Below are 21,525 nucleotides of genomic sequence, written 5' to 3'. Positions count from 1 at the left end.
ACAGCTATCTGAGTCAAGCCTTAAACAGCTCGCAACAGTAGAGGAGTCACCACGACTGTGACAGTTTAGATTTTTTTAACTTAAATTTAAGGTCTTCAGGATAACTTAGCTGTTTTGGTGGGTTGCTTCACAGCTAACAAGTCAACAATATTTCAGTCAAGCAACTGTTTTTACGCTGATTTCACACCAGGGATGTGATCATATCATGTATAGGCTACATGTTTTCTTACGGGGACTTACATGAGAACTAAAGGATAGGGCATTTTAATCTACCTTAACACAAACACAGGAGAATGAGCCTAGCTTAGTAAAGAAATACCTTGCAACAACTCAAAAGCTGTCATAAATAGTCTACTTGTTGCATTTTGTGTGTTTTAAAAAATTACAAAAGAAAACAAAACTTTTTTGTTTTCTGGTGGCGCACTTTTCAGCTAACAAGTCAACACATTTATTCATTCAACCTATAATTTACTTGTGATAGAGTCCTCATTTTATGCAGCTATATTATAAATATAGCTGCATAAAATTTAATTAAAGCTCTTATAGACAAGAAAAAGAAACTTAAAGATTAAAAAGGTGCAAAAAAAGTTAAAACAATAAAAGCCACAATTAGAGCTGGCCAGAATAAATAAAAGTAGTTAAAATGTAAAATTAACAAGTAGTAAACTAGCTAGTAAAGAGCTTACTTTTCCTCTTTTTGGCAGGGGCGAGCTTTCTCCGCCTGATTCTAATCTTTGTACTCTGCTCGACTAAACATGTAACTGGACCCTGAGTGCACATAAATTAACTAAATCAACTTTTTAACTCTCAATAAAACATCTCTACCATCCAAAAACTCATCCTATTTAGAACAAACAACGATCATAACAAAAACGATCCATACATTTTTAGCAGCTAACACCTCAAATAACACCAATAGATCTGCAATTAACTAGGGGGAATTATATCAAAACAAACCACAGAGTGAAAATAACAAACGGTGAGACACGTACGGAGTGAAAAGGGTGATACATTAAGTGAAAAGGATAAAAGACAATCGAGGAGTCGTCTTGACGCTCAGGGCAAAAAAGGGACAAGCTAACAGCCCCCTAAGCACCCATGCAACTGATGGGCACTTCTCTCTCCTCCGCCTCCTCCTCCTCCTCCTCCTCCTCCTGCTCGTCCTGTACCATATGGATCTAATCGGCCAAGAGCTGGCCAGCTGGGACCTCCAACAGTCACCTGTGAGGGAGGAGGAGGAGGAGGAGAGGGGGGGGGTGCAGAAGGGACTGCTGGAGCCTCCTCCACTAAGCCAAAGCAGCCCCCCTCCTCCACACACACACACATACACAAACACACACACACATTTCTGCCTTCTCTCCAAGGAGAGGAGGAAGGAGGAGGATGTGGAGGGGAGGAGGGGAGGGGAGGCACGAGGCGGCTGAATGCAAGCGAGTGGACTTAAATGCCGGGGAGACAAAGGCTGCACCTGGTCCCCGTCCGTCCACGCACACCACCACAATACAGCGCACATCTGTTCCTCTATCCTGCGCTCCCTCCTGACCTCCACCCACCCACACACACACACACACACACACACACAAACACACACACACAGAGCAAAGAAGAGGGTGCATTCACCAACACTCACACAACCAACATCCACTTACAAAGCAGATAATTCGACAGTGCATGGTCTCTATCAGTGTCAGGTTGTTGTTGTAACCTCAGCTAAACAACGGGTTCAAGGACTTGAGTATTTTAGAGGCTTTCTGGTGTGTATATGGTGTCAGATTTCTGAAAATAAGGAGACGCGTGTCCCTTCTGCTTATTTCACTCGATTTAATTCACTTTATTGCTCTCTTGGGACTGACACCTCCTCAACTGTTGCCACACTTCTGGGTACCTTTCACAATATAGTTTTATGGTTTGCAATATAACGACAAGCACATGCTACAAATCTGTGCTTATAGAGGTGATTTAAAAATACCTTCATACTAAGTTTTCAAATTAAGTTCTGTATTAAAAAGAGAGGTTGGATTATTTGAAGGCACCCAGTTTGGAGAAGCAGCAGGAGTACCGGTGTAGGAATATTTTCCCCACTTTATTTCAGACAGCCTTTGTGACAGGAAACTGAATTTACACAAGTCAAATGTTGCTTTCTCCAAACTAACAAGACTCGGTTGGAAAAATCCTGCCTTGATCTGTTAGTTTCTTTGTGTTATTGTGTGACTATAGTGTTTTAAATACCATATAGTGACACTAAGAAACTAAGCGATAGACCAGCGACTCCTGCGTTCTGTGAGGTAAGATTGCTGATTTTTCTGATTGCAAGGAAAAGTAGTGAAAATATTTTAAATATAACATAAACTTAAACTGATATTGATTTTTTTAGGTGGCTCAAATACGTTTTTTGCTGACCCTGTCCACAGCAGTACATTATTTAGCTTCCTACACCGTTAATCCTGCTGCTTCTCCAAACAGGGGACATGCCAAACACCGTCTACTGTAGGTAACAATAAATTAAACCAAAAAAGCAATTTTTAGGTCTAATTTTTCTCACTCTGGTACACTGAAAAGAAATTTGTAACACCTTTACAGACCGCACAAGAGTGTCAAAACAAGCACAGACAGGGATTAGAAATGAGTCTGTAAATTAGAGGCGCCAGGGCGGCAGGAGGAGGGATGCACATGAGGAGGGATGGAGGATGGGAGGGAGGGAATAACGAGGATAGAAAATACTGTTTTCATTTGGTTTCATCTGAAAGACAAGTCTAGTTGTCAGACTCAGAGCCAGGCTGTTTTTCTTGGCTCTCATTACCACCTTCCAGCCCCGTAGACTACATATTTGGACAAAACCCAATGTCAACACTCTGCTCCTCACTCTGCTAGTAGGGAGGGGAGAGACGGGGAGGTGGCAAGGTTGACAGTAAGGGGGGAAAGCGAGAGGAAAGATGGAGTGGAAGGAGGGATACCTTTGGAGAAACAGAGACTGAAGGGACAGAGAGACAGAAGACATGCGTGTGTCTTTCATGCACACAGGAGAAGAGGTACAGATGTGTTCCTTAAGTGAACTCATGACGGTGAGAGAAGCCCTCGCATAACCTCGTCACTCAGCGAGATAATTACAATAACACTGCTGTAATCCAGCGTGCCACATAGTGAAAAAAGGGAACCCACAGATGGAAATGTATTTAGTGGCAGAGCGAGAAAACGAAAGCGGGGACGGCAAAGGCAGACAGACGTCGTCCATAAAAACTAAGAATGAGCAGTAAAAAGAGGCACGGTGATGTGATGCTGGAAGCAGAGGAGGGAGAGGAAGGAGAGGAGGTTTGGCAGAGGTTGGATGGCGAGAGCGGACAGTGTCCACGTGTACATGAGGTCAGACCGCAGGGAGAAGAGCGAGGAGAATATACTGGATGGGATTTACAAAGATTCCAAAACACTCAGTCAGAGATAATTCATCTGAGTGTGTTTCATTGCTTCTGCGATTTCAGAGTTGGGAACTCTTCAAACCTGATCACTGTATCGATGAGGACTGAAATTTGAAGGGACAGTTTACCCCAGAATTTTGGGGTTTACCCTCTCTCAAATATAAATAGATGGTACTTGGCTTGCGGTGCTCAAAGTGCCAAAAAAATGTCTCCTTACAGAAATCATGACACGCTTACTAAAGACACAGACCTTGTTAGGCAGTTTCTGTTCTACTGTCCGTTACATGAATCACAGCACAGAAGGAAGTGTGCATCTACTCACGGATGAGAGGATCGTGTTAGAGACGGTACAGGATTTAAACATTAGTGGCGTCTTCCTTGGCTGAGCTTCAACTGCTCGTCAATGAGCAGATACGCGCTCCCTTCTACACACAGATGCAGCTGGCAGGTGTAATTCAGTAGACAGAAAATAGTCTCTACATAAACCTGCTCTCAGCGAGGCACTTCGAGCACCACAGGCCATTTAGCTCCATTACAATAAAGAGAAGGCAGGCATCTCCAAAACTCAGCAACTCTAACCAAAACAACCTGTACAGCACCACAGGCTGGAGGGTAAAATGTGGATTAATGATTTTGGAGTTTACTTTTCCTCCACTGTGACACCAGTGCCAATTATAAAGTAGCAAAGTGGGAGGAAAAGTTCTTTAACATTAACAGCAGCACCTTCCAGTTCACAACTCAATTTCCATTTAAAACGTATTAGCAAGCAAAAAGGCCCATGGCTGGAGTAAACGTTAGCACGAGTTAAGTCAAACATTTTATAGATAATTCAGACATGGTTATATATTACAGCCGACACTGATAATAATTGTGTGATACTGTACACTGTGATATTGTCGGACATGGATTTCGTACCGTGAAAATCTTATACTGTTGCAAGCTGACACACATGTGGTCAAATTTGTACTGAGTTACAGACTGTTGTCACTGGGTCAAATGAATGTGTGTTATTATTCAGAGTAGCACAACACAGACACGCGGCTGCGTCACACACAGCTGGGCCACGAGGGATAGAGCTGGAAGTGGATGTGTGTCATTGTGTGTGTGTGTGTGTGTGTGTGTGTGTGTGTGTGTGTGTGTGTGTGTGTGTGTCTGTTGGCCCCATTTACCAGGTGTTGGATTTGTCATCAGCTGAGCGGAGGGAGGACAGTTATCCCTGAAGTAACACACACACACACCTGTGAAATGGCCTGCCTGAGGCACATGCACACACACACACCCACACACACCCACACAAATAACAATTGTGACATAACAGGGACAATTTGAATCTGTCAATCATGACCTCAGACTACAAAAGCTACACACACACACACACACACACACACACAGACTCTCTCACACCAGCTCCCCTTCTCCCAGGCCAGTAGATTATCTGCCTATCTGGTTACAACCCTTCTCACCTCTCCGTAACTAATTGGTTTGCCTGCCCATCAATCATCACAAGGCTTTAAACCCAAGACTGCAAAGTGAAAAACAACCAGCTTTATGGAAGCAGAACAGCATTAAAATTAAGTTGTGTTGTCCTTATTTTTTTTTCCCCCATGCATGTTTATTCTCAGGCTGAAAAACAAATCACATGATGTCAGAACAGACTTATGGAAGCTCCTCTGACACACACTGAAGACATATATCATCATGTGTGTCTGGAGGATTAAGACTGGGTGGCTCCTATACATTACAAACCCAGACAATCAGCTGAACCTAGCTGTAAGCCAGGCAAAACACTGTTTTTCCCCCAAGCTTCGGACCACTTCGTAGACGCGCATACGCAGGCACACACTCTGAAGTCGTAAGTTACGGTAGTCCATAAAACAAAATACGAGCTCTAGACATGAGAAAACAAAGCAAACATTAAGACCGGCCTGTTTCAGACCAGGTGTCAGGGGCCTCAACAGCCGAACGGCCTGGGCTCAGGTCCAACCAGATGTTGCTATCACCACAGGCCACGCTGAGGACATTTCACACTGCCTTTCTTAACCCAGGCTGAGAGCACTGGTGTAATGACTCAGTTTTACTTGTGTCAAGATTCACCCCAGGAACTTTACTTCTACGTTTGAGGCATTTCACTGACATTTCTTCAGAGTGACTAAGAGGTAGAGGGTCAGAGTCTCATGACAGCAAACATGCTGGTTGAAGGATGTACACAAGTTACTTTGGAAATCTTCCCTCTCAGTTTTGAGACAATGAGAAAAACTTAACTTTGCTTCGATACTTAGCCATTAGGGTGGGCGAGTGGATGGATATGGCAACTGGCTAAGTCCATCGTCGGTTGTTTTTTGGGGAGTCATCTTTTGTCGGGACTTTTGTCATTTTATTTTGCTAATTCATTTTTCCGAAGAACTAGTAGGAGAAAAGTAACACGGAGCCAGAATATTTCACAGTGAATTAAGGATTTATCTTGACCAAACCATTTAATTTTTCTGTCCAGATCGAATGAAATATGTTTTAAGATGAGTTAACAAGGCAATTAAATTAGTCATAGCTCAGTATAAGCAAGAGCCTTGGTTTCAGAAGGTGTATGCTCATTTCTCCATTTAATAAAGAAAATAGTTGTAAGGTTGTAGTTTTGTGGTTTACTCGCTGCTGTGCTTGCACACATCTCTCAGATGAAACTCCGGGGGAATTAAGACAACTGTGCGAATATATCGGCAATTGTTGATTTCTGTGCTGACGGCCGACTGGAAAATTTTACTTTACACAGCCCTTTCAGCCATGCGTCGCTGAACCTAATATTTTCTGTCATGTCACAGGGTATGTCAAGGTTTACAATGTTTGCATTTTCCTGATCAGGCTTTCAAAAACATGCTGTGAAGCCCACCGTAGAGTCATATCTCTGAAGACAAAGGCAAGGCCCATGAAGAACTAAAAACAATTACACGCCACTGTATTGTAGTAAAAACAAAGACATTATCCTCTCCCCAAGCATACAGATGACTAATCTGTTACCCTCAGGTTTTGGGAATGTAGTGAATCAAGGCTGAGCAGTAGGTGTACGCTCCATAGAGTCCATAAACAGAGCTGTGGGCAAGCTTAGCCCAGCTGTATAAAAGACCAGAGCTCAACAGCCGCTGAGAGAGACAGATAAGTAAAACAAAGAGGCCAGCTGTGCTCAAAACAATGAGCAGAATGAGACAGAGAGATAGCTGTGGAGGATGAGCGTATGTTTGCAAACGTGTGGGCAGAAGGGTGTTTTGATGAGCGTTATCACTATGTGTGCACACACTGTATGGGTTTGAGAGCACAAGTTTAAGAACACAGTGTATTTCTGGGTCAATGTGGAGAAACAGATACCTGTGTTTCCGAATTTTTCGTGAGTGCACACAAGGGAATATCAATAAAACTTTCGTTGTTATATGTCTTGACATATTTTTGTCTTTTGTTGGTGAAGATACGCCCGTTTTTGTCCATACTTCCTCAGAACTGAGAACGAGGGAAAGGAGGGAAGAGAAGGAGAAAAAATAATGACTATGACAGACAATTCATGAAGAGAGGCTGCACCACCCATTTCTTGTCCACCCACAAACCCAACAACACAAGCAAACACACATTTTTTTTTTTTTTTGCTCTTGCAAGTCCTCTTGGGTATCAACTTCTGCCTCTTGGGTTTATTCTGGAAAAAGCTTTTCCAAGAAAGTTACACAAGTTTAAATCCATCCCATCACAATATGTCAGTGTTGCTTCTGTTTATCTGTGCCTCCTTGGTTAAGTATTGGAGAATTTATCTTGAAGGCTCCCTTACGTACAGCTAGAATAGTATTACTGAACACACTCTGTACACCATCTGTTCCTCTGTACAGATGTATGCCTTACCTAATTGTTTTGATTCTCTAAACCACATGCAACCCCAACTACAAAAGTGAAGGCAGCCATTTTCAGCCATAAGCTCAGGCAAACCAATATAAGACAAAATATAAGCTTTTGTTTTAGCTTATATGAGCTGGATTGGACAAATGTCAAGTGAAGCAAGTTGAACTAGCTTGTTAGCTAACATGTTAGCAGCTGTATTTTTGTGGCAGTGTTTTAAACTTATTTTGTTAAAAAAAAATTGAAAAGCATACAATATGTGAGTAAGGAGTCTCTCTCACATTGAAACCACAACAAAAGACCGACTTCCTTCTTCAGTCTGGCATATCCTGTTTTCCTGGAAGTTATAGCAGCAAGCTAGCTATGGCTAGCAGTAAACACATTGTTACCTTTAATAAATTGTGGATTTCTCTGCTTTTGAACAAAGTTGTAAACATTTGGTAAAATGTAAGTACACTGCTCAACACAATATATAACATATGTCTAGCATTTTAGTAATTTTATTGTGAAAATGTTATGTATTATAGCTTTAATGCAGCCTTCAGGGCTCACTTAATTTTTCCATATTCTTTATGCCACCTACATGAAAAGTCCTTGAATTATTACTATATCACAGATTACATTTTTTGCACCAATGAATTCGTATGTCATTTATTATTCTTTTATTTACACGGATAATTAATCTCAATGAGGAATGAGGATGAGGAATTCAACTGAGGTCATTTTACAGCCTTTTAAGCATGTATTGATACTCTTCCCTCTCAGACCACACCAGCCCAGTAAATAAAGGTCTTGTCTTGGGTCACTAAGCATGTCTCTCAGGCCAGTGAAGGGTCACTAGACCCATGCAAGAGACCCCTGACTCATGCACTTAGCACAAGGAGAGGATCTCCCACACAATGTCAATGGGGTTCCAATAGGAGAGATCGGGGAACACAGGTGGTTAGATGCTCGTTGACACTGATATGCATCTGCACAAACACAAACAGAGGGCCATTTACACAGTCAGGAGACGTTCTCCCGTGATGAAACAATCTTTCAGAGCGCTACTTGTAGTGACTGAGCGGTTTTTGTTGAGTAAATTACCTAACCCTTTCATGTCCGCACACGCACACAAACACATAGGCGAGTGCACACATTCAAACACACAACCTCTCATTGAACCCCTGGGGCCAGATATCACAGCCCTCGCCACTGGAACTAATAGAGCACTTCCTGCATCAAACTCTTGAGGCAGCTGCTCTATTCTGTGTGTGTGTGAGTGCATGTGTGTTGAAAAACGGGGGTATTCTGTAGATGAATTCTTCAGATAATAGCATGGTGAGCAGGGGTCACGGTGGTCTGCTTCTCCATTTATTACTACACTTTCAGAAGAGAAACTCACAGCTGGAAGTGAGGTCGAAAAGAAGGGGGGAAAAAAAGCTATGAGACAAGCAAAGTTGTGCTTTAGCAGACACAATGTCTGCAAGACACCTGGTGCACACATGCACACAGACACACTCACTTCCTTAGACTCGAGCATACACTTATCAATTGTACGATCAAGGCCACATAAATCCAGGACAAATCAGGAATGAATGGAGGTAAAATAAAATTTCTGAATAAAATAAACTGATTCTTGATCTCTGCACAAACACAGAGACTCACACAGATCCAGAACAGTGCCTGCTGTCAGGAGTGTGACAGTGTCCAGCAGACCAGACAGGGGTCTCTGGTTTGAGACTGTGCAGCTGACAGTTAGTCTCTCCTATCTCCCTGATGGACTGGCCTGGACTAGTATGACACTAGCCAGGTCTCTCTGCCTTTTCTCCGTCTGCGTCAGTCTCACACACCTCCCTCCATGCACCACAATACAAACACACTTTCTCCCGTGAGTTACCCATATCACAAAACATTACAATAACTTATACAAAATATCCATGCTACAACAATGTGACATTTGCACTCTGTCGGGATCCACGCTCCCACTGATGTCAGTGTTGTATAACATGTAGGCACAGCGTGAAAGACAGACACAGCAGTTCCCCTCCTCTTCCCATATGTCTGGGATACTGTACAACAGATGATGCACACGTCTTCTTTACCTATTTTCTTCTGCTCTGCTTGCCATGTGGAAAAACGGATTACTATCTGAGTAAATGACAACTGAGAGACATTTGAGGACATCACCTTGGGCTTTGGGGAAACACTGACCAATATTTTTTTCTCCCTTTTCTGACATTTCATGGACCAAACAACTGATCAATTAATTAAGGAAATGACCGACAGATAAATCGATAACGCAAATAATTGTTAGTTGAAGTCGTATGTGGCCACTACACATAAGAATTCTGTAAGATTTTGCTGATATTGTGATATGATATCTGAAGAAATGAGAATTTTTTACATCATTATTCTCATTTTCACTGGAAAACATCAAAACGATTGTGATGTGATTTTCTCACGTCCATAGACGAGGATATTTAGGACATTTTGCCTTTAACAAATGTTGCACTTCCCGCAATTTGAAACTGGCAGCAGGCCACATTGCGATTTTCAGCCCTGCATACAGGTAAGATTCTACCTTTCTCCCATTTGCCACCAGTGGAAATTATCTAGTATAGCTGCTTTTTTTTGCTCACTAAAGATGTGAGAAAAGTTTTCTGGAAAATGATGAAAACATCAAATCTGAGATCGCCATAGCATCCAACAAAAATTACGCTGGACATTTACTATGTTTAAATTTACTAATGGATACGTCTAAGTTGTGTGTTAATGTAGTTATTAACTGTGATTGCTCTCTGGAGACACTTTGCAGGCCCCAGGAGGGTTACCGGGTGATTCTTATTCCCTTTCCCTTGTAACTCTTACATACTGTATTTTCTATATATATGTAAATAAACAAATATAGAAACAAACGGAGATATCTGGACTACTTCCATGCAGTTGCTCTGAGAAATTCCTCCTCAAAACTGAACATCAGCTCAAAAGCACTTGAGAAAATCACCATAATTTTCTAACCCTCAACCACAAGAGGCTCCTATAAGCAGCAAGTATTTAGTCCATATGGCAGCAGAAGTTTTTGTGCAGTGGTAAAGGAAGCAGACAGACAAACTCATCCCTCCTTCCCTCCTCCTGCCTCAGTGGACAAGGATGAAGAGATGAAGAGATAAAGAGGAAAGGATGAGGCACCATCTGTACAGTACAGAGCAGCTCTGGGAATTAGGATGGAACACACACACGCACGCACACACACACACACACACATAAATGTACTGTTTTCAAAAGCAGACACACTCACTGACTCACACCAATAGAGATAAATGTCGCCTTTTTGGTGAAAATACCCCCAGAAATTCCACTTTTCTCTCCTACCTCCACTCTAGTAGAGTCCACTCTTCAGTCCTTTGAGAAAGTCAGCTGCAGTGGCGGGCTTCTGCTTTCTTATCCTTTCCTTTTTGTCTCTTTCTCTGACTCCACGCCTTCATATGTCAGGCATGTGTTTGCATTCCCACATATGTGAGCTCCAGTGTGGCGAAGGCCAGAGCCAGAGACACAGATGGCACCCAGATGGAGACAGATAACCGAGCAGACCAGCGCAAACGCTGCACTACACACTCACTATCTCTCTCTTTTACTTTCTGTCCTTGTTTATCTTTCTCTCATGTGAGGCTCTGTCTATCACTCTCACTGTCTCCCTCACGCTTATCTCCTTCCACTGTTGTTCTTATCTTCTTTAACTCTCTTTCTGTCTCTCTCATTGAATTCACGTCCTCTCCTGCGATCGCTCTCTCAAGCTCTGAGCCTCCCACCCTCTCAATCTCTCTCTTTCGGCTCTGGCTCCTCCCCTGTTTTCCCACACACTGTCCTCTCCTCTGTTTTCATGGGCCGGGTGCTCTGCCGACGTCACAACCCCCCAACCCAGGACACCCCCCCCCCCCCCTCCTTCCACCCTCACTCCCTCCCTCCCCACCCATTCCCCCATGGATCCCGGCCAATCATCCACTGCTGACTGGCTCCATTCAACCTGCATTCACCGGCAATGGCCCCTGCAATTAACATAACTAATTGCTTTGGCACCTAAAGGCTAAACAAGAGGCCGTGCCAAGTGAGACAAAAGTGTGTGTATGTGTGCATCTGCATGTGTGTGTGTGTGTGGGGAGGGTGAGGGTCCGATGCAACCCCACTCCCTACCACCACCCCCCAACCCCTTCAAGAGAAGAGGAGATCTCCCTTTAAAATGTTTTTATACTCTGCACTCTTACAAATAAGGGTTCCACATTGGTTCCTCCTTAAGGCCTGAAGTTGTACACAGAACCACTTGCTTTCTTGCAGAGAGGGTTCTTCGAAGGTTCTTTACAAGACTAAGTGATTCCTTAAGAACCCTTTTGGGAAGAAAGTTCTTCGAGGATTGCTGAAGGCATGAGCGTTAAATGATCCTCATCCTCAAATATTCAAATGTTTACCTGTATTTTAAATTGTATTTTTAAATATAGACGTACCTGGAACCCCCTAACAGTTCATTTTACTTGTGTTCTTGTGTTTTAGCCTCAGCTGTAGAATATAATGTGGTTCTTTGTAGAACTCTCAGAAGACAAGAGAGTTCTAGATGAAACACTTGTGAAAGGGTATTTTTAGATACCCCTTTGATGTGTTCTAAATGAAACTTTTGGAATATAAAAGGGTTTTCCGGAAAAACCCCTGGGTCCTGGGTGGGTTCTAGATGAAACCCTTGGTACAGAAAAGAGTTCTCAGTAGAACCCCCTGTGTGGGTTCTAGATGAAACCTTTGGAATATAAAAGGTTTTTTGGCAAAGCCCCCTGGGTAGATTCTTGTTAGCTCCATCAAAAGGTGAAAGGTTTCTGGACAGAACCCCCATTGAGGGTTCAGGGAACCATTGCATCATATAGAGGTTCTCTGTAGAACCTCTTGTAGGGGGTTCTGGGTGGAACCTTTCACAGATGGTTCTAGGTATAACCTTTTATGTTTGGCTCTATGTAGAACCCCCTCAACCAGCTCCAGGTTCCAACCAGAACCAAAAAGGGTTCCCCTGCAGGTACAAGCTGAATAACCCTACATGGGTCTAGTTAGCACCTTTATTTCCCAGAGTATAACTGCCCCCCTCCTCCTTCGATGCTCTTTCATTGATGCCCTCTATTGTCTCAGCTCCTTAATGCGGCTGGCTCAGCCCCCAGCCAGCCCATTGGGGGACACTTGAGGAACATGAATGAGTAATTCTTCTCTCCTCTTCTACTCTCTGCGCTCCATCTTCACTGAGTTAAACTTAAATCACTGTCTGATTTATGTCTCACGCACAAGTGGCTGCTGCCGTAGAGACACAATGCAGGTTAAGATAATGGAGCCCGGCTGAGACTGGGCAGCCGGCGCGCTTCATTCACTCCTGCCCATTATTCCCCTGCTCCAGTTCACTTCGAGAAAAGTACAGAGGATGGTGCTAAGTTCATTCTAAGCCTGCAGTAAATAAGGCATTAATCTGGTTTTAATTAGAACAAGTGACAATTGAGAGAACATGATCAACGTGCGAGAATCCACAGACACTTGGCTGCATAAACAAACAAGCAAATGCTGTCAGATAAACACAAGCAGTTCATTAAGAGAAGGTGCTGCTCTTTCTCTTTGCACAAATGCACACATCCGAATGGCAACTTAATCTATTGAAACGGCTATAAGGTATGCAGGTAAAATCCACACTAAAGCAATGACCAAAAGGCTTATTGCAGGTTATCATATTTCTGTCTGTGGTTGAAAAATAGATCTGACTGAATAATCACTCATAATAACCTCTATCTCCCCTCCTCTCTCCGTGTAGGCCTGCTTTTATTCAGGGTGCATCTGGTCAGCCAGCAGGCTCAGAGGCAGGGCCAGGTGGCTGCGAGAGAGGGACAGAGGGAGGGGGTGGAAAAGATGGAGAAATGAGGAAGGCCTTGCATCTGAAGCTACATACTGTAACCCACATGCTATTGTAGCAAAAAGGTAGGTGGCGAGCTGCAACCGACACCACTGATGGACAAAAGGCTACTGGCAGACTTAAACTGAAACCCAGGTGTAATGACGCAGGTGGCAGATTAGTGAGCGTGCTTTGTCATTTTCTCCATCACAGGCTGCAAGATCAAGATACACCTCAATGACAGCCCAAATCTAAGCCAAATTATGAATTTACCTTTACTAAAAATAAAAATGTCTGCACAAAAATCCCCAATATAAAACAGGCACTTCCTTCAATTTCTTATTTAATAAACTCAATTAGATAAGCAATATAATTTTGACAGAGGACCAAATTCAGTCAACAGTTTTTCCTTAAGTACCCCAATCTCATAAAATTCTGTACCACCAGCTGTCACGTTCGTTTAAGTAGCACAAAACTAATCAGCGTTTGATCAACAGCAGTAAGATCGCAACTAATTTATTTTCATGATCCATTAATGAAAACTATTCTCCATTGTTTATTCCGTCTGTCAAAATATGGTCAAAAATTAGCACAGAGCCCAAAGTGATTTCTTCAGACAGCCAACTTTGTCTAAGCAACACTGATTACATTTAGAAAAGAAGAACTTTTGAGACAGTCCAACAAATAATTGGTGACCAAAATTGTGTTGAAAGACTAATCAGTCAATCAGATAATGGCTTAAGCACTAAGTGACACAACTAACCACAACAACGTGAGTGTGGGGTGAGTTTTTCTCAAAAGAAATTGTCATTCCCACGATTCATCACTACCACAACACACTCCAGGGTGGATAAACTGTACAAGGCTGCACATTGCATCATCCATAAAACTTTTTGGAGTGGTTAGCCTTCTCAGACCGACTTGAGCTCTGTGAAAAAACACAGCCTCCTTATTCATTTTGACAGAGCCAGTCAACATATCTGAGGTGTCAACGCAGGTTTGTCTCACAAAAAAAGCTGAACCAGGCTCAAACTTTGTTGCAAGGAAACGTTAACCTGGCAAAGCACTTAGTTAGCTGATTAAATACATGCAAACACACATTCCTGGTAGATTACTTGCGCTGTATTTCTGCTGTTTACCTAACATTTGTTGTGGGACTGAGACTGATTGTGAGATAAACATTAGAAATCCAGCGTTCATGTTACAAAGTAACAAAGTAGTGTCCTGCTGTACAATGTTGTGTTGTATTACAGCAAAAGTTGAGCCTGATTCAACTTTCTTGCGCCCACTGCTGCATCGATAGACCAGCTCCATTCAAATGAATGAGACAGCTGAAGTCAGTCTGAACAGAGCTGTGCGGGGCGTTGTGCTGTGTTTTGACGTCTACAGAGCCTTTAAAGGCATTTAATCTGTTACTCCAACTGAACTTCCTGCATCGTATATCATTTCCTCACCATTACCTGAAGCAGCGTACCCAGCAGCACTCCTCCTTTCAAAATGGATCCGATCTCTGAAATGGCCGATGTGTCGAGGCTTCTGGTGTAGCCAGTGGATATCCAAATAGCTCTTGTCCGGCCAAGACCTCATTTTCCATGCACCAGCCTTTTCTCACACTTTGATTAGTATCTTGAGCCCCGAGAATGGAGAAACGAGGAACCTGAGATGGAGGCTGTTCTCTATAGACAGACATCTGCATATAAACGCAGACAAATTTTAAAAAGCTGATAAAAAGCTAAATCGTTGTCAGATGTTGGTCAGTGGGTTTTGAGATTGAATTTCAGTCAGCGTGTTCTGCCTCTTTTGCTCTCCATAGGGACTGTTTACCTGCATGCAGCCAAAGTCTGCTCAAATATGATTGGTCAATACTACTCAAACTTTGTAGACTTTGTTGAGTTTAAATCTTCTCCCTGTGCTTGTGTGGGTTTCCTCCGGGTGCTCCCGTTTCTCCCACCATCACAAACATGTATGCTAGATCAGTACCACTGAACAAGCTGCAGAACTAAAGCTGGTTCTGGGCACTTCACAGCGCCTGCCCAAATGCAGAGACTCAATCTGCGAGTATAATTGTATTTTCTATGGTTGCGTATGTCACAATAAAGTTGGCCTTCACTTTTACACATTCTGCTTATGTTTAGGGATTAAAAAGTTCCCAAACAAGAAGCATACTGTGTGCTATAGCCTGTTTGTAATGGAAAGTCAGCTTGCTGCCGTGTGTGTGTGCATACTGTATGGCTTCCTACTGTAGCTGCTCAAGCCTCACGCAGCTGTTTGCCATTGTGTGTATGTGTGTGAGATAAAGAGCGACAGAGCAAGAGAGTATGCAGCATCTGTTTCTGTTCACACGCTCCCTCGCCAAACTTCCACTTTTAGAAAAAGTAAACAGCATTTTTTAGAGAGGACAGAAAAAAAGGGAGGAGGAGGAGGAAAAGAGGGAACAAGGGATTTTAAGAGTTGGTGATTGAGCGAATGAGATAGGAATCGCTAAAGTCAGTGTTCGTGCATTTAAAGCAGAAACTTTGAGAAGAAGAACATAAATGTTCAATGTATTGTGTGTAGGCTTCCCTTTACATTCATTTGCATTGCTTTTCCCAGTATGTCAGTTGCGTAAAATCTGTCTTAAAGACATTTTCAAAGTATTGCTCAGTCTCATTCAATGTTTTATTTCATAGAGGTCAGTAAAAGGTATTGTGGCCTCACCGATATGACATTTCATGCACCAAGAAACCAAATTTGTAATTGATCACAAGCTCCATTAATTCGCCTTTAACACACTGGATGCACATGTGTGTCTCTTGTGAAAACAGGTCTTTCTAAGGTGTCATTATCATGACAATAGATGCCGATGCAGCCTGCCTATAGTTGCATGACAGACACACAGAAGTGGTGCATGTGCTGGTAATGGGAGACTGTAAAAGGGGACTAATGGCTAACCTCAATTTGAATAAAAGGCTAATTAAGTCTGGATAGCTGGGCTTTCACACCAACAACAACAACACAGCAAAGCAACAACAAGGGGCTCTACAGATGTAGGCATGTTGCCACAGGTTTACCTGTAGGTTTAAAGGCTTACTAAATGCTCTAGGATGGATGATAGATACTGCACAGACTGCACAACTTTAGAAAGTGAATCACAACAGCAGAAGGAAAAAATTAAATTAGCATAATGATAGAAGGTACATGCTTCAAGGTTTCTTGTTTGCTATGTGTGCATGCAAATATTTGGTTGGGTAACATCATGCATTTCCAGATTTTCCACTCTGCCCACTGGTCCACTGAATGAGGAACCCACTGTTTTTTGTTTTTTTTTTACCACAGACAAAAAGACTTTGCCAGACTTATTCACATCTCTCAGTTCACTTCTTACTTCCTAGACCAAAATACATCTGGACACAATTAGACAGACCTACAACCTATCAGAGCAACAAAACATGTGACGTAGCACTGAGCATCACATGCAAGTTGGTACAGTCCTTGGTCCTGTTTCAAGCAAAAAAAAAGCCGACTAGTGACGCACTTTGTAAAATTTCAGCTGAACAGTACACTACAACATGTATCTGAAAACATTTGGGGTGAAAGATTGGCAATATAGTAGCAGAATCTTGATTCACATTCGATAAGCACTGTCTACTTTGACAGTTTGATTTGAATTTTGTGAGCTTGGCATATTGTGCTGGAAATGGGTGATGTCACTGACATGTGATGTTTCAAATCTAGACCAGTGAGGCTCCTCGGTCAGTCATCGTATCCAACTCACCCCATATTAAATAAATGGTTGCGGTTGGCCCGACAAGAGCCAGAATGGGTGGAAATCACTGTAAACGGGAGGATGGCCAGATGTCTCTGCCAGAGCAAATTAAACATGAACTTTCAGGTTTGTCTGGTTCCCAGGCTACACAGGACTTCTCAATCTGCCCCTACCTCTGAATACTGAACTGAATACCCATGACCCTGATCTCATATGGACATCCCAAACTGTGGTTAATAGTTTGATCAGCAGTCGTAGAAAACATCAAGACAGAATTTTGAAACGTGAGATATCCTCTGACAAAACAAGGTCTCTCGGGCAACAGGCCACATCAGCACCGCTGGGTGTTGAAGAAAACAGAAACTCAGCCTCCAACACACAGTGTGCAACTGCAATCATCCTCATAAGGCAATGCAACTCACACATGGTGAGAGCATTTTGTTCTCAGCACTCACTGAGGAGTTTGAAAGGGTAATCCGAGAGATGGGATTTCACTGGGGGAGTTGCTGCCAAATCAGTGTGAAATGATGACAGCGATTTTCATACGTTTCATTTAAAAAAAACAAAAAAAAAAAAACGATGCTGCCGCTTTGTTTTCCTTCCCCAGCCACAGCTTCCTGCAGTCAGAAGCTTTCCCTCTTCACACTGTGTTAAGTCAATCTTTGTGAGATCCTGTGTGCATGTGGCGCATGTGTCTGTGATGTGAATGTGACCTTACAAGTTATCAAGCTTGTCTGACATCATACAACGTGATTCTGGAAAGAGAGCCAGGACAGTTCTGGCCAGACTCCCACCAGCCTCAACTTTACTTGCCAGGATATCTCTATAGGTCCCTGACACACCAATCTCAGACAAATATTGCAATATAAGTCACAACTACTACTGCTACTTCTGCTCTTCTAAGGTGTCTACAATGTCCTCTAGATCCTCAAGACTTCATACTGTTTTATGTAATTATGTAGTAAAGTTTTTTGTTTGCCTTCATACTTAACAGATTCCTTTACTGACTCCGAGACGGAGTCTGTGATAGGCTTCTAGAAAGAATCCACCTATATCTGGACACGTTTGGAAATAATATCAAATAGAATATCCATCTGTTTGCTTTTTGTGTCTATATCAGCTCTGGCCACATTCAGTCTTTGTTCAGACATATGTGTCATTGCTTATCTTGTTCACTTGTGGCATGTTAAATTGCTTGCTGGTCAGTGGTGTCCTGAGCAGCTAAACTAATACAATTATTGCAGAAAGAAGCCAAATAAGACAATTTAAGTGATAGTAAAGCTACAATCAACCCCTTTTACATTGGACAAAAACCCTACTAACATCTGTCTTTTGTCTTAAATAAGAAAGGGTACAATCAGCATTCACTCCCAGGTCAAATGATTCTGATGTAGTTTGGGGTTTTTATTGGCTCCAGCTCCAATCAGCAGTGATGTAAAACATGACACCTGGGCGGACACACTAATTTTCACCCCTTTTGAGTGGAGGCAATGAAGGCTTGTAACCAGTGACATCAGTAACTTCTACGAGTCTTTTGCTCCTTTTACAGACGCATGTACTGCTTGACTTGACTTGGTTTGACTTATGCGTCAGCCCAGCACAGTGGAGTTTACTCAAGTTTGAACTATATATACTCATCTTTTCTTGGGCTGCTCTAAAACCGTTCTAAAAACCACATTTTATTTTCTACATATTCTTCACAATAAAAGTCCCCTGTTATTTTGTGATCTGAAAGCTTTTATTATGAAGCAGGACATGATCGGTTTTCGTTAGCAGTAGCAGTGACTCCTCTACAGCTGAAAGCAAACAGTAAAATACAGCAGACGCATGGAAGTACAAACAGCAACACATGAGAAAAACTAAACTTAAAACCACAGACATTCAGTTAGAAGCTACAAAAGTTCTGAACCTGAACACACAGCTTTCTCTCTGCTTTCCTGCACACACACACGCACACACATCTAGGTGCAACTCGATATAGCTCAGCATCTTAAAGGTGGTAATGGAAATGCAATCAGAGCTGCACTGTTTGACTCGGCACAGCCCCACTTATTACAATCAGAAGCAAACAAGCATGAGTGGAGGATCACGTTATAAATCATATCATAAGTACAGCACTGTAAGTACCATCACATCTCAAGCGAGGACAGAAATAGTCATTCAAAAAAGCAAAAAAATAACCCTAACAAACAAGCTAGGATTCTAACATCTCTGTGAATCTGTTTTAACAGTTGTCTGTTTCAGCAGCCTGTGATCTTTTGCTTGTGGGGGACAAAAAACAAAATGCACAGCTGAAAAATAAGAAGAAACCACAGCAAATGGGTTGAACTGCTGCATTGCTAGATTGAACAACTAACCAGATTGCTGAAATGGCTAACTAGCTGCCAGTAAGAGTCGACTTGAGTCAAGCATACCAGACACAGAGCCAAATATAGCTCTTCCAAAACCTGCGAATGCTTAACAATAGCCAAAGAACATTGATTTCTCTTGCCAGGGTCCCTTAATAAATTGTTACACACTCAGATGTCTTTCTGCTTTTTCTGGCTATCAGATAAAATGTCTTTTTTGGTTAATTATTCATGTTGTTGCTATTTTTCCCACCAAGCCTCTCCATTGCTGCCCCCGCCCCTTCTCTCTAACCATTTTACCAGCATGGCTCCCTCCCTCTCCTTCCCCGCTTTCCCTCCATCTCATCACTGGTCAGACTCCTGATGTTCGCTAATCTGATGCAGCCGAAGATTTCCCTGTCTGATCTTGCATGGCCACATTTTCCACTGCACATTTATCTAATAGGGACACGTCATTTTCCAGGTCCATGTCTGTCTGGAGGACCATTTACTGTAAAAAAAACAAAAAACAAAAACAAAACACAGTTAGAGATAATGAAGAAGCTTCTCGGTAGTAATCAAGGCTAAAGCGCGGACTATTTTCTCTCTGTCTGCAGGGTCTGATAAGTGATCGGTCATAGGAACAAAAAACAGATTTTACTGTATGTGTTGGTTCTTGGCGGTGAAATTTAAAGAGTAGTACTGGAGGATGCAGGGAGGGAAAGGATGAGATTCCCAGAACATCACCCTCCCACCCACACACGCTTTTGCTTCTACTTCAATGTTCTCAAATAACAGAGACATAGAGAAAGAAAACATTTAAATTTATTCCTCGTGCACCATTTTTAGTTAAAGAAACCTTGTGGAGCCATTTTAAACAAACAAAAGTTTGTGTTTACATTATGTTGTTACTCATGAAAACGCATAGCGTGTGTCCTTGGGGTCTAACAAACGACTGCATTTCCTTCCCCATGAAACTGTTTCAAACCCAGCATAGTTTAAATCGATGTTTACTAGCTTGCCATCTTTTTCACCCTGTCTGGCACATTTCTACATATTGTGGCGTGATACCACGACCTGCTGATCAGTGGACTAATGTGACACCACTGGTAAAACTGTGTACTGTGTTACCGTCTTGTGTGCACGAGATAAATGAAACAGGGACCTACTAATCGAGAAAAACATCTCCATAGCACTGTTCGAGGTCTAGAACTCAACAGAGATCCTTTAAATGGCAGTTGGCAAACCACAAAATGGTTCTGGTAAGCAGTGTGGCTGGATGGATAAACCATTTCACAAACATGTTTTCAGGCCAAAGCTTCCAATTCTGTGCCTCTTTCTGTTATCACTTAGTATGTGGTTCAAAATAGCCAAACATAGTTGTTGGTAGAGATTCCACTGGCTCCAATACCACTTTTTCCTTCCTGATACCCATTCTGATACCTGAACTTTGCATCTCGGCTGATAAAATATCTGTATATCCTTTCTGGATGTGATGTTATTGTCATATTTATTTTATGGCGTGGCTCAGGTTGAACCTTCTGTAAGGAATGAACAAACATACAGAGATTTTACTGTTTCATGTACATGCATAGGAATTTGTGTGAAGTTACTGCTGATCAAAACCTAAAATTTTAGATTTTGGTGCTTAATAATAAAGCTTTTAAATAAAATATCTGGGGACTTAATCTGGGGAGATGAAATGTGTTCATCCACTGCGTTACAGCCACTTGACAGAAGAACAGTGTATCATCAGTTAAAGACACACCTTGAAGCAGCTAGTCCTGTTACAATGGAGCTGCAAATCCCTGCCATGTTGGGCTGATGCGCTGAGTCAAGCCAAGTCAGCGTTTGTATGGGCTTAATACTCAACATTTGTGACAGACAAAAGCCCACCAGCCACATCTGTGAAAGATCATCACATGTCATCACATTATTTTCATTATATATATATGTGTGTCTAAAATGTCTTCACTTTTTAGGCCATTTCTGATAAGATGCATGTTTGGACAGAAGGCCATAAAGAAGGAAAAAACATTTAAATGATCTGCATTGGTTTGGACATGGCCTCAGTTCAAGCCTACATTGATTCCCTCAAGACTCATTCACGGCTCATCCCAACGACATTAACAACAAATGGGTGGCTGGTCAGGAGGGGTCCCACGGTGCTATGACACAAAACAACCACTGGCTGGTACTTTACCCCCTCCTGACATCCCACCAGCCCAAACACGCCCCCCCCCACCTCTTCTTTCCCTACAGTCCACTGACCTGCCCTTGCCCCCC

The 21,525-nt window shown here is 42.4% G+C and overlaps 1 protein-coding gene across 2 annotated transcripts in view; it reads right to left on the bottom strand.

Annotated features, from left to right (window-relative positions):
- The window catches only part of cbfa2t2 (CBFA2/RUNX1 partner transcriptional co-repressor 2), a 52,247-nt gene that overhangs the window by 19,031 nt on the left and 11,691 nt on the right, over positions 1–21,525 (bottom strand). The window contains exon 1 of one of the 2 annotated variants that reach the window (XM_084737729.1): positions 10,635–11,068. The exons of the other annotated variant lie outside the window; for it this stretch is intronic. The gene's annotated coding sequence lies outside the window, so the exon portion shown is untranslated. Of the gene's footprint in view, positions 1–10,634; positions 11,069–21,525 lie in introns of those variants that run through there. 2 annotated transcript variants of the gene reach the window in all.

The sequence above is a fragment of the Lutjanus erythropterus genome, chromosome 2 (assembly GCF_056507025.1).
Source record: "Lutjanus erythropterus isolate fLutEry1 chromosome 2, fLutEry1.hap2, whole genome shotgun sequence".
Lineage (NCBI taxonomy): Eukaryota > Metazoa > Chordata > Actinopteri > Lutjaniformes > Lutjanidae > Lutjanus > Lutjanus erythropterus.
This window is presented reverse-complemented; position numbering and strand designations above follow the sequence as displayed.